Raw genomic sequence first — 12,212 nt, 5'->3', positions numbered from 1 at the left:
GGCAAAGACAGAGATAATCTTTTAAACAAATCATACCTCCATAGAATCTCAAAGCTCACAGGGACTTCAAAGGCCACTTAATTGCCCTGCTGGTCCTTGAATTCCCCTTTCTGCCTTTCATCAGATGGACTACTAGCTTACGTTCCAATATCTCTAAGTTATAGGCATTTCTCCACCGAATGCAGAAATTTGTCAGATACTCAGATTTTTCAAATCTTGGATTTCTTTCTTTCTGTAAGCGTTCGGTTAGATCAACCCTCTGGAGACACAAAGAATAAGCTTCACCCTTCTGTTTCATGACAGCCTTGTAGATATCTGAAGACAGCTCTCATCTGCATCCTGAGGTTTCTCTTAAGGGTAAACATCTTGCCACTGGAAGATATTCTGAACCCATAAAATCAATTACACTTTCCAGAGACTTCTGATTTTTTTTTGATCATTCATTCCATCAATTGACTAATATTTATTGAGAGCTTTCCATATGTCAAGTATGGCACTTTCAAACTCACCAGTAAGAAAAGTGAACACCCCTCTGTCCTCATGAAGCTTATGGTAGAGTTAGGGCAAAAAAAGACATTGATCAATTTACCTCCCATAAACCATGTCAATTACAGAGGGGAGTGCCACAGAGGAGAGTTAGCCAGTCCTGTGGGAGCAAGTAATAGAAAGCTCTGATACCCTGAGTGATAGGGTAAGCTTTCCTGAGAAAGTGATGATTTGAGTTGTGATCTAAATAATGCATATGAGACATCTAGATGGAGACATAGGAGAACAGATTTGCTAACTGAAAGAAGACAAGACCTGTAGGAGGAGGGAGTATTGTCTGAGAAAGGTCGTGTAGCAAAGGCATAGAAAATGATTGGGAAGAATGGTATGAGATTGACCTGGAGAAGTGAATTTTGGACATGTTTGAGGTTTAGTTGTTTTCAAAGCTTATTGAAGAGTTTTAAGAACAGAGTGAAATGATCAAATCTGCATTTACAATATGTCGCTTTGATCTCATGAGAGAAAACAGGTTGGAGGGGGAGCAGGAGGAAATGTAAGTCAATTACTAAGAGGCTATTGGAATGGTCCAGTAGCTGAGGCTAGAGGATAAAGGAGGTGGGGTGACTGGTGAGAAATGGGTGCATTTAAGAGATGTTAATAGGCAAGTGTTGAGAATTCCAAATGAACCAGCACAAATTTTTAGAATACAGCTTTTTTTTTAACATTTCTTTTTTTTGTTTTAATTAATTTATTTATTTATTTTTGGCTGCATTGGGTCTTCATTGCTGCAGGCAGGCTTTCTCTAGGTGTAGCGATCAGGGGCTACTCTTGGTTGCGGTGTGTGGGCTTCCCATTGTGGTGGCTTCTCTTGTTGTGGAGCACGGGCTCTAGGCGCACAGGCTTCAGTTGTTGTGGCACATGGGCTCAGTAGTTGTGGCTGGCGAGCTCTAGAGCGCAGGCTCAGTAGTTGTGGTGCACGGGCTTAGTTGCTCTGCGGCATGTGGGATCTTCCCCGACCAGAGCTTGAACCCCTGTCCCCTTCATTGGCAGGCAGATTCTTAAGCATTGTGCCACCAGGGACGCCCCTAGAATACAGTTTTTGTTTATGTGAAAGTTTAAAGCAAGCTTTGAAAGCAGTTTAATTTTTTATTTTCTATTATTTTAAAGTGATTAAAGACTTGAACATTAACAACAGAATATACAAAGATGTTAAACAGTATTTTAGAAAAGTCCACAGAGTATATACAGAAGAAATGTTTCAAAACTTTTTTTTCTGATTTGGACATGTCAGAAAGCATATCTGCAGGTTCTAGATCTTCCAATTCAGTGTTTCATCTTCCTAAGAGAATCTTAGTGGAAAAATAGAAGGAGAAGAATATGGAATTTAGAGATGGACAATAAGTCCTTATATTTTTTTAAAAAGTATAATCTTGAGCATATGAAACTAGAGAAACAGTAAAATAAAAAGTTTTAAATATAGTTTTTCTCTTTGCAACCACTGTGAGTTATAAAAGTAGAGTAGAAAAGTATTTCTTGCTTTCTTGAGCTGGTCGGGGATTTTTATTGTATAAATAACAAATTTGAAGTTTAAAATTGAAGAATTTCAAACAATGGTGTCAACAGCATCCTGATTATAAATCCTGGAATTCACTAAAATTGAAGTTGCCTATTTCAAATGCAGACGTTTGTTTTTAAAGATAGGTCACCTAGCACCATCTTCTGGCTACATAATAATTTTTGGTTTTCTCCCTCACTACAAAATTGTTACTGTGTAAATATTATGACTGTGGTGCCACCTGCTGGATATTTTTCTAAAAATGAACACATTCTGAAGAGTTGTGCTGGGAAATCAGTTGCTTACACTTCATGGGTATGACTTCTAACCATTCTAGAAAAAAATAATAATACTTACAAAGTAGCTAGACCTCCTGATTCTAAGAATTATTCTAAGTTATTCAACATAATATTTTAACATTATAAAGAATTATTATGCATTCTATTGATTCTTATGGAGAAAGAGGCTATATGGCCCTTTAGTAACTCATTCCCTAGTTCCTCCTTTGCTGTCCCTGTGCAAACTTTAGCCATATGAGAAATTATCCCCAAATAGTTTTAAAGAAGAGTAAAATAATACTTGAGCATGTTTTACAGTATTTCTTAAATCTTACAACTCTAAGAAATAGATTAGCTCTGTCTTACTGACTGGGAAACAGAGATGTGGTTTAGCTGCACCTAAGGTAGCTTATACCAAAACAGAGCAAAGAAAATTTGAACCAAGATATTTTTTACAGTGAAGCCTCTACTTTTTCTACCCTGCCTGTTTTCATTGCTACTTAATGGGGTTTGAGTAAATGTAGATTGTATATAAATCTGATTTTTAAAGCCTAATAAAAAGATTTGCCAATCTCCACTAATACGTTTCCTTCTCAGAACTTTACAGTTCTTAGCCGAGTTCACTTTATTTCCTTTATTAGTTTTCCACAGACTGAATGACACACTTTCTATTTGTCATCCTGGGCTTCTTTCTGCGTGGGTATCTCTAAAACCAACCAGGACATTCAAATTTCACTCATTTATATTTGGACAGAAAAGTCCAAAGAAAGGAATAATAATCTGTCACTGTTCTAAAGTGTTGATTAGATTCAACCTAAAATATAAGAATGCTGAAACTTCTGAGTTAAAGAAAAGATGCTCCATTAATTTATTAGTACTAATCATATTTAATGTGATTTAACCTGAGCTGTTTAATGGTGTATTTTAAAAGTTCTCTTAACTGGTCTTATATACTCATTAGACTCCTCCCCAAAAGCTAACAGTGAGGACTCTCTATTAGATAGTGGGTCAAATTGCAGCAGAATGGGGGTAGAAGAGGTCCCTTTTATCTGCAGAAAAATCTATCCACAGCAAGACAAAGTAAGGCCAACCTATAGAGGGAAACAAAGCTAATGGAGATGAATAATTATTTGACTGAACCAGATTTCCTCCTGTATTTCCCAGTCAGGTAAACCAAAATAATAAAATCTTTCAGTTTGTTACTTTCATAAGTTTTTCTCTTCTTGCAACTAAAGGAATACTAACTAATACAGTTTTCAAAAAATACATATTGACTTAATAAATGTTAAATGAAATCACTTTGGTTAGTTCTCCTAAGTTCTCTGAGCTTCACCTGTTTTTAAAATTTAATTTTAAAATAAAGGGAATTATTTGCACTTTATTTTCCTCCCAAGGTTTATGGAGTTCAAATGAAATGAACACCATATGAAATAAATGATTAATAAATGAACGATTTAGAAACTTATGTAAAAGTGCTATATAAATGTCAAAATCATGGTATCCAAACCTGCCATATTGTTGAGCAAATCAATCCATGTGACCAGCATAGTGCTCCTTAAAAATGGCATCGGTTCAATAAAGTCTCATCTGTTTCATTGTGTCAGTTCTACATAAAGATAGGAAAGAGGAACTTTCCAAGGGTTTTATTATTTAATCAACACTGTAACTTAATGTTATGACAGTCAGTTAAGTATCAATATAATGATCCACTGACATTTATATTTGTCATATAATATATGCTTGAAAGACAATATTTTATAAGAAACAACATTGCTTTTAATTTTTTTGTCTTTTTAAAAAAGTGAAGTCATCATATCTGTAAGGGTAAAGTGAGATATTTCCCACACTGGTTTTTCAGTTCCTGGTATCTGGAAAATGTCTTCTGTGAAATACTGATCCAACTCTTAATGTTCCTATGATTGCATAAAGAATCAAAAGAGGGACTTCCCTGGTGGCGCAGTGGTTAGGAATCCACCTGCCAATGCAGGGGACACAGGTTCGAGCCCTGGTCCAGGAAGATACCACATGCCGTGGAGCAACAAAGCCCATGCGCCACAACTACTGAGCCCACGTGCCACAACTACTGAAGCCTGCGTGCCTAGATCCCATGCTCAGGAACAAAAGAAGCCACCGCAATGAGAAGCCCGTGCACCACAAGGAAGAGCAGCCCCTGCTCGCTGCAACTAGAGAAAGCCTGTGCGCAAAAACGAAGACCCAATGCAGCCAAAAAAAAAAAAAAAGAATCAGAAGAAAAATTCATATTTACTTCTGTGATGTTAAATACCCAATGCAGTTTTGGTAGACTAATTAAATAAAGATTTAAGATAAGATGGAATCAGATGTCTTAAAATAATTCTGTCTTAATTCTTTTTCTTACTTAACAAATAGATCTCTGTGCTATTTGGATAAATTTTCAATCTCCACTTTTATACTATGTGTTTTTATTTGTGTTCTCAAAATATCAATTTGGTGTAGAAAACTATATGGTAGTCAAAACTAAAGAATACATGAAGGAAGAGATTTGTAATCCCCATGAATATGAATACAACTGCCTGCTCTTACATGAGATGACAGTTTTAGCATTTTCATCTTTCCCATCCCACCCTCTCCACAATTTGAGATTTTAAGACTTTTAAGTACTTAAGAGGAGCTCCCTCCATCTGTAAAACTTAAGTGTTAATTAATTTTGTTCTAAAATTAAATTGCATTGTGCTTTTTTCCAATAAGTACGTCAATCGAAAGATAAACACACAACATAAGGGCTGTGAGTTGAGTTTTATTCCATATCTTACTGAGAGCTGTAGCCTGGGAGACAGCAACAGAAGTTTTTCTCTCAGTTTGTGAAGGTCCCCGCTGATGGGGAGAGAATCATTTAAGTTTTGCTGTGAAAGTTGATCACATCAGCATAAGTCTTTTTTGTGTTGTTGATGCTCTGAAGATCCAGAATACTCTTATGTGTGAAGATCTGCTTTTTAGGATGAAGCAAAAACAAAGGATCCTATAACCTAGACTTCCATAAGTCAGAAAATAAATGCGAAGCTGAGAAGAGCAGGTCCCTACATGTTTCTCTAGGCTGACTGTATGTAATGAAACACAGAGACTTGAGAAAATGTTTTGCACTGTTAAATTAATCAAACAAGGAAGCCATTAGATGGATGAGGCGCTAATGCCACTGTAGCCTATGTAAGCAACAGAAAATCTAAGTTTGTAAATACCTCAAGGTTACGAAATCAAGAGGCTAATTACAACCACTCTCAAACAGCCAATTAGGCTTTAAACTATAGACAAATAACATTTCTTTGCTTCTGCACTTTCTCTGTATAAGTCTAGCCGCTGGTTCCTGTCAGCCAGGGTTCCTAAACACTTCTGGTTTGGTGTTGCCCCATTCGAATCAATTCTTGCTTAAATAAATTCATAAAAATTTCAATATGCCTCAGTTTACCATTTAACAGCACCATCTTTCGAAGTGTGTTTGTGTGCGTGCATGCTCGTGCTTCTGATGATTTAATAGTAAGACTGGGTTCTTTCGGGTAAGGAATTGTGTTTGCAGTCCTTTCCAAACATTTTGAATTGTAATATACAATTGATTAAAAGTTAAAACATTCCAAACATTCCAATTAAGAAAGAAAGAGACCATTTAGGAGGGCAAATATCCCCAAGGTTTTTTTTTTTTTTTTTTGGTCAACTTGAGTCCTTAAACGTTTAGAGAGGTAACTGTAATAGCCAAATGCCTACTTGTATTACTTAACTTATTTTCTTATATATCCATGTTTAATACCACATTATATAAAAATATATTAGTTTAGAAATATTGCTTATTTCCATACCCGCATTTCATTAAACAGTTTTATTCAACCTCTTCACATGCATTTTCAACATCACTGTCTTAATTGTCACAAGCGCCTTTTTTTGAGCAGTTTTCAATAACTTTCATTTTCACTTCCATCTCGGTGCCTCAAAATACAGCACTTTTAAAATTTTAGTTTGATGCTATTACATGTTACTGGAAATTTATCCAAAGCCTAGGTACTCTTTCACATAACATTAGAACAGTTGTTTATTATTTTCATTTGTCCTTTATATGTGTATTAGAAATCTCCAAAACATAGCCATTTATTTAGTCTGTTAGTTTTTAAAGTGATTTCTTAAAAGCCTTGTTTACAAGACTTTCAGTACTTCCAAATATGAAGTTCTACTTCAAGAGATAACTACTAAATTTCTTTGTGTTTTTACTGATTCATCTAGGTGACCTCAATAAGTACCCAAAGCTGGGATTCATTAAGGCCAATTTCCAACTAATGCATTTTCCTGAGAAACTGTTTTTCAAAATAAAGTTGTTGAGAAAAAGTTCTGAAATAGAGACTTCATAGGCGTTCTGACATAAGGGAACTCATTTTTTCTGACCTTACACTGGGGTAGGCATGAAGAGACTGAACTGCAGATCAAGTGCAAAACAACTTAGGAGAAAGTTTAACTGGGTGGAAGCAGGGTTCATGGCATATCAGCTCCCCAAAACTCTAGAAGCTGGAGACCCCCACTGGTTTGGGGTCTTCCAGTTGATTTACTTCACCTTTTCTAACCTCATCCTCAATTCCATCTCTCTTTGTTTAACCTCACCTTTTAAAATTGCCAGATTCCACCCATAGCTTTCTTATCACCCAGGCTAATGTGAAGGTGACTCCTTATATGGTCCCTCCCTGCCTATAGAGCATGTCATGTGGATTCTGACTTCTCTCTTATCTCTCCTCTGTTCACTCATTACCTACCCATTAATACAAAGGTAAATTAGGAGACGGTCTATGCCCGCCTCTGATTTCCCATGCCTTGTGGAATTTCTCTAGTCCAAGCCCCTTATCACCTCTCCTATAAGTGCTTGTTCTGCCTTGTTTTCTCAGGTAACAGTCTCTGCCAGGCCCAAGATTCATTCGGCACCATCACCAGCTAGCAGCTCACTAACTCTGCCAGCTCATTCCTGTGCCCAGTCTCAATCAGAGACTGGACTTACCTGCTGGTCCAGAAGGAATTCAGAGACCAGAAACAGGGACATATGATCTATGTCATACCAAAAGAGATATGTGATTAAAAGTGCCATAAAGAAACTGTCAAAAATAATTTCTCACAGTTAATAATGGCAAAAGATGTCACTTGTTACTTCTAGCATTCTACCTGAAACAGCTGATTAACTGCTTTCCTTGCAATGGCCCAATCACCTAGAGACACGTTAAGTGTGGCCCTAACTCTACAACACAAAGGGGAGGAGCTACAGCCCTAGGTGGTGGAAAGAACAAGCAGGTTCTCATGAGAAGCAGGTGAAACTAACCCCTACCCAGGGCCAGGTTAAGATATATAGTAGCCCTAAGGATGAAAATGTACAATGCCCTTCCTATATGTAATTCAAAATTAAAAGGCAAAATTATCTGTGGTAGGTTAATAACTGTTCTCAAAGATATGCCCATGTCCTAATCCTTGGAACCTAATGAATGATGCCTTATTTGGAAAAGAGGTCTTTGTAGATATGATTAAATTAAGGATTTTGAGATGAGATTATCCTGGGTTATCTAGGTGGGCCCTAAATACCATCACAAGCACCTTTATAAGAGGCAGAAAGTTTAGACATACACAGAAGAGAAAGACGTGTGAAGATGAAGACAAAGTTGGGATGATGTAGCTTCAAGTCAATGAATGCAGGCAGACACCAGAAGCTGGAAAAGCCAAGGAATAGATTCTACCTGAGAGGCCCTTGAGAGAGTAAAGCCCTGCTGACTCCTTGATTTCAGACTTCTGGCCTCCAGAACTGTAGAAGAATAAACTGCTATTGCTCTAAGCCACCAAGTTTGTGGTAATTTGTTACAGCAGCCATAGAAAACTAATACACTAACCCACGAAATAAATATAAAACAGTCCAACAAAAATGCTGTTTTTTTTCCTCCCTAGTTTAACTCCTTTATTGTTTTCTTTATGCAATATTAACTGTAGAATTTTATCTAAGTCAATTTCTAAGTTAGGGAGAAGTTTACTGAACAAGCTTCAATGTGGACTAGTAGCATAAAGCACATCCAGATTCCAATAATATATTTGAAAAAGTATTTCATGATATTAATGTGGACAAGATAGATATAATCAGATCTAGCTGATATCAAAGTTGAGTGAATTTATAACTGAATAAACAATCCTACCAAAAGGTACTGGTAAATACTTATTGATGAAACTTCTGTGCAGCTTTCTGTGCTGAGAGGTAGAGCGTTCTTCTCAGTCCTGTTCTGTGCAAGATTTTCATCACAAATTTGGATGATGATATCAAGCTGATCTGGTCAGCAGATGACATGGAGGTGCTCTGCTATAGAGAACAAAAAGGGCTCTTGACAGGATGAAATGATAGGTTGAATTTAAAAAGATGTAACTTAATATAGACATATTAAAAGTCTCTAACCTAGATTTCACAATTGAACAGCATGGGTACAGAAAAGGAAAAATCTGCTATAAACTCCTTACATAAAATAATAATAAAAAATGATATGAAATGCTACTGTGCCCCAGAGATATAATGATAGATATAGATAGATAGATGATAGATAGAACGATGTTTCTCACAAACTTTGTCGGGTAGGATCAAGACAACCTGCACAATTTGCAGGTCCTAGTGCCAAATGAAAATGCAGAGCCACTTGCTTAAAAATTAAGACTTTTAAGACAGCAAGAGCAGAGCATCAATCTTTCTAAGTGTGATTACACAGACTGTACACCCATGGAGTCAGCCCTACACTGGTATTATTTTACACAGTACACATGCATAGAGGAATCTGGCTTATTCAGTACTAAAACTCTAGCACAAGCCACAGAGACTGGAACAGAAGAGTCATTTACTGGATATAGATATTTGTAGAATGAAAAAATGGCTAAAAAGAGAGTGATGAATCTGTCAACATCTTATTTACTAAGTAGACAAATAGCATTTTATCCTGGAAAGGGAACAGACTTTAATTGTAAGAAAAATTTCCAGTGTATAGAGAATCTTAGGATCTAAAAAAGTTTTACTCCCTCAAAGCTATTTTTAAAAATAAAGTCATAGGAAAATTCTAAATATATGAATTTATCAAAATTCTCCTATGTACTGTGGAAAATAGTTTCAAATCGAAAAATAATTATATAGAAGTCAAAGTAAATAAGTAAAATTCCTTAATGCCCCCAAATAGATTCCATGGCCTGTTGGAAACCCAGAAAACAAACTAACAAAACAGAAAATCTGTGAATAATGGCACAAGACAGATCAATGTTGACATTCCATTTGTATTTCTGCATAAGCTGTTTCATTTATGTGGAAAAGCTTACAGGTTAGCTTTTAAAGAACTTGCACTATATTTGTATAATCTTACAAAATAAAATCTAATTATGGAAATGTCAAACATGACAAGCTTTTAAAAAATGTGAGTGAAATATTTAAATGTTTCTATAAATTCATTTGCTGAATAACCAAATTTTGAAATACTAGGGATGATAGAAAAGAAAGCTGAAGAGACACAAACTTAAAATTATCTCATATGCAAAAAATGAAAGAAAATACTTAATATTTAAACTAAGGAAAATTGTGTAGATATTCTATTTGATAAATCTTATCCTGTTTTACAAGATATAGATATAGCATTTATTAGTGCAATGTTACTTCAACTGATTTCATCAGAATGTATTTTTCAAATACACAAAGATAATAAAAATACCAGCTGCAGTGCAGAAACACTCTAACAAGCTAATCTTACTTGCATTATGAAACGGCCACTTAAGATATAAAACAAAGATCAGCAAAGTTTGCTTAGACAGAAAATGAGAAAAACAATTGCATGTGGGAAAAATCTGATTTAAATATTGATATTAAGAGTTATTGATGGGGTTTCCCTGGTGGCATAGTGGTTAAGAATCCGCCTGCCAATACAGGGGACACGGGTTCGAACTCTGGTCCGGGGAGATACCACATGCCATGGAGCAACTAAGCCCGTGCGCCACAACTACTGAAGCCCGTGTGCCAAGAGCCCGTGCTCCGCAACGAGAGAAGCCACTACAATGAGAAGCCCACGCACCGCAACGGAGAGTAGCACCCGCTCGCGGCAACTAGAGAAAGCCCGCGTGCAGCAATGAAGACCCAACGCAGCCAAAAATAAATAAATAAATTTGTAAAAAAAAAATTATTGATGTAATTTATGACATTGCAAGGTCATGCTTAAAGTAATATAAAATAATATTTAGTTATTCAGTAAAAGGATTCTGTCTTTAATCTAGAATCCTCCACGTGTAAATGAGAGAGATTACAGACGGGATACTGAAAAAGGGTGCCACAAGCAATAAATTAGACAAACGTATAATATATACCCTTTTGGAAATTCATAATCACTTCAGCATATTAATAGGGTTTGAGTAGTCCTACAGTAAAGATACTTATTTAACTTTGTTTAACCCATAATATCCAAAACTTATTTGAACTCAGTACCCATTTTTAGGTAGGAGGGAAGTGTGGCTTGTTTACTTGTTTTGTTTTTTCATGTAAAATTTCATGTAAAGCATTTTGGGATGGTGGTATTTTCTGGGGTTTACTTTGAGAATTGCAGCTCTATACCAATCAAACATGAATAAGTAGGAATATTGATTCTGCTTACATTTAGTAATTAGGAGTTTTCATAATTTATTTTACAGTTAAAGTGCATTTTTTTTTCTGCAAAGGCAATTTTTATGCAAATATACTGCCCAGAATTAGAAAGTTAATACTCTTGCTCCTTACTCTTGGTCATATCACATTTTGAGATTTGTGTCTGTGCTGGACATTGGCTGACTGTAGTGTGATACAGGTGATCAATATGGGTAGTGGGGAAGTTTGAAACCATTCTCAAAGATGCATAGTTGAAGGACTGCAAAGGGATTTAGGGCACAATGGTTGCTGTGCCACTTACTGACCTTTTGTTTTTCAGCTCTGAACTCACTCTTCCATATTCTACTTTGTGAAGCCAGGGCTGGGACTCTGCATATTTTATTTCTCTTTAGAAATAAAAGAGCTGGAAATTTAGCCAGCTGGAGTCCTTGTAGATTTAGCCAATAGTGGGTGCTGAAGGAAGATTGGAAGGCAGGTGGAGGGGAGAAGGATTGGACTCAGACCTGTTCTCTTGCTCTCAGTGTCACTCTAGCCATGACACTTCACCTGGCAGTAGCAATGGACCCCGGCAGCAGTTATTCCCAGTTACTAAATTCTTTCTGCATGCCCAGAATTGGTTTTATCGCTTTTAAAAGCAGTTGGTGGCACAGCACAGTATTAAGAGCACAGGCTCTGGAGGCAGACTGTGGATTTAAATCCCAGCTCACTCTCCAGTTGTATAACCTTGGGCAAGTTATTTAACATACTAGTCCCTTGTTTCCCAGCCGGTAATCATCACACATTTACCCTGTTGGGATGCTATAAGGAGTTAATGAGTTAATATGCTGAGCATAAACTCTATAGAAGTGTTAGCCATTATTAGTGTGTGAAGCAAGAACTGTCCTACTTCTGCTAAAAGTGACGGGGAGATGGTGGATTCAGATTTTAATAGAGGGAAGAAAGTTTGAAGGAAATGCTGAGGAGTACTAAAAAGAAAGAGGTAGTGCAACATGAAAGTGGTAAGCAGCGATGAGGACCCAGTTTAAGTTGGAGATCATGAATATGTATTGCAGCCATCTTCAAGATTTCCCCCCCTTCAGCCCGGTTATGGACCTGAAGACAAGTCGTCGGATGGATCCAACTGGAAACTGTGACGGAAGAACAATGAGGTGTTGGAATTCAGAACCCTGAGGATAGGCTAATGTGAGGGACCTTGGAATCTAAGCTAGATGTGTTAGAAGGGAAGAGAGATCTGGACTGGAGAGATCTAGAGAGATCT

Source organism: Mesoplodon bidens (genome assembly GCF_964165515.1).
Source record: "Mesoplodon bidens genome assembly, chromosome: 7".
NCBI lineage: Eukaryota > Metazoa > Chordata > Mammalia > Artiodactyla > Ziphiidae > Mesoplodon > Mesoplodon bidens.
This window is presented reverse-complemented; position numbering follows the sequence as displayed.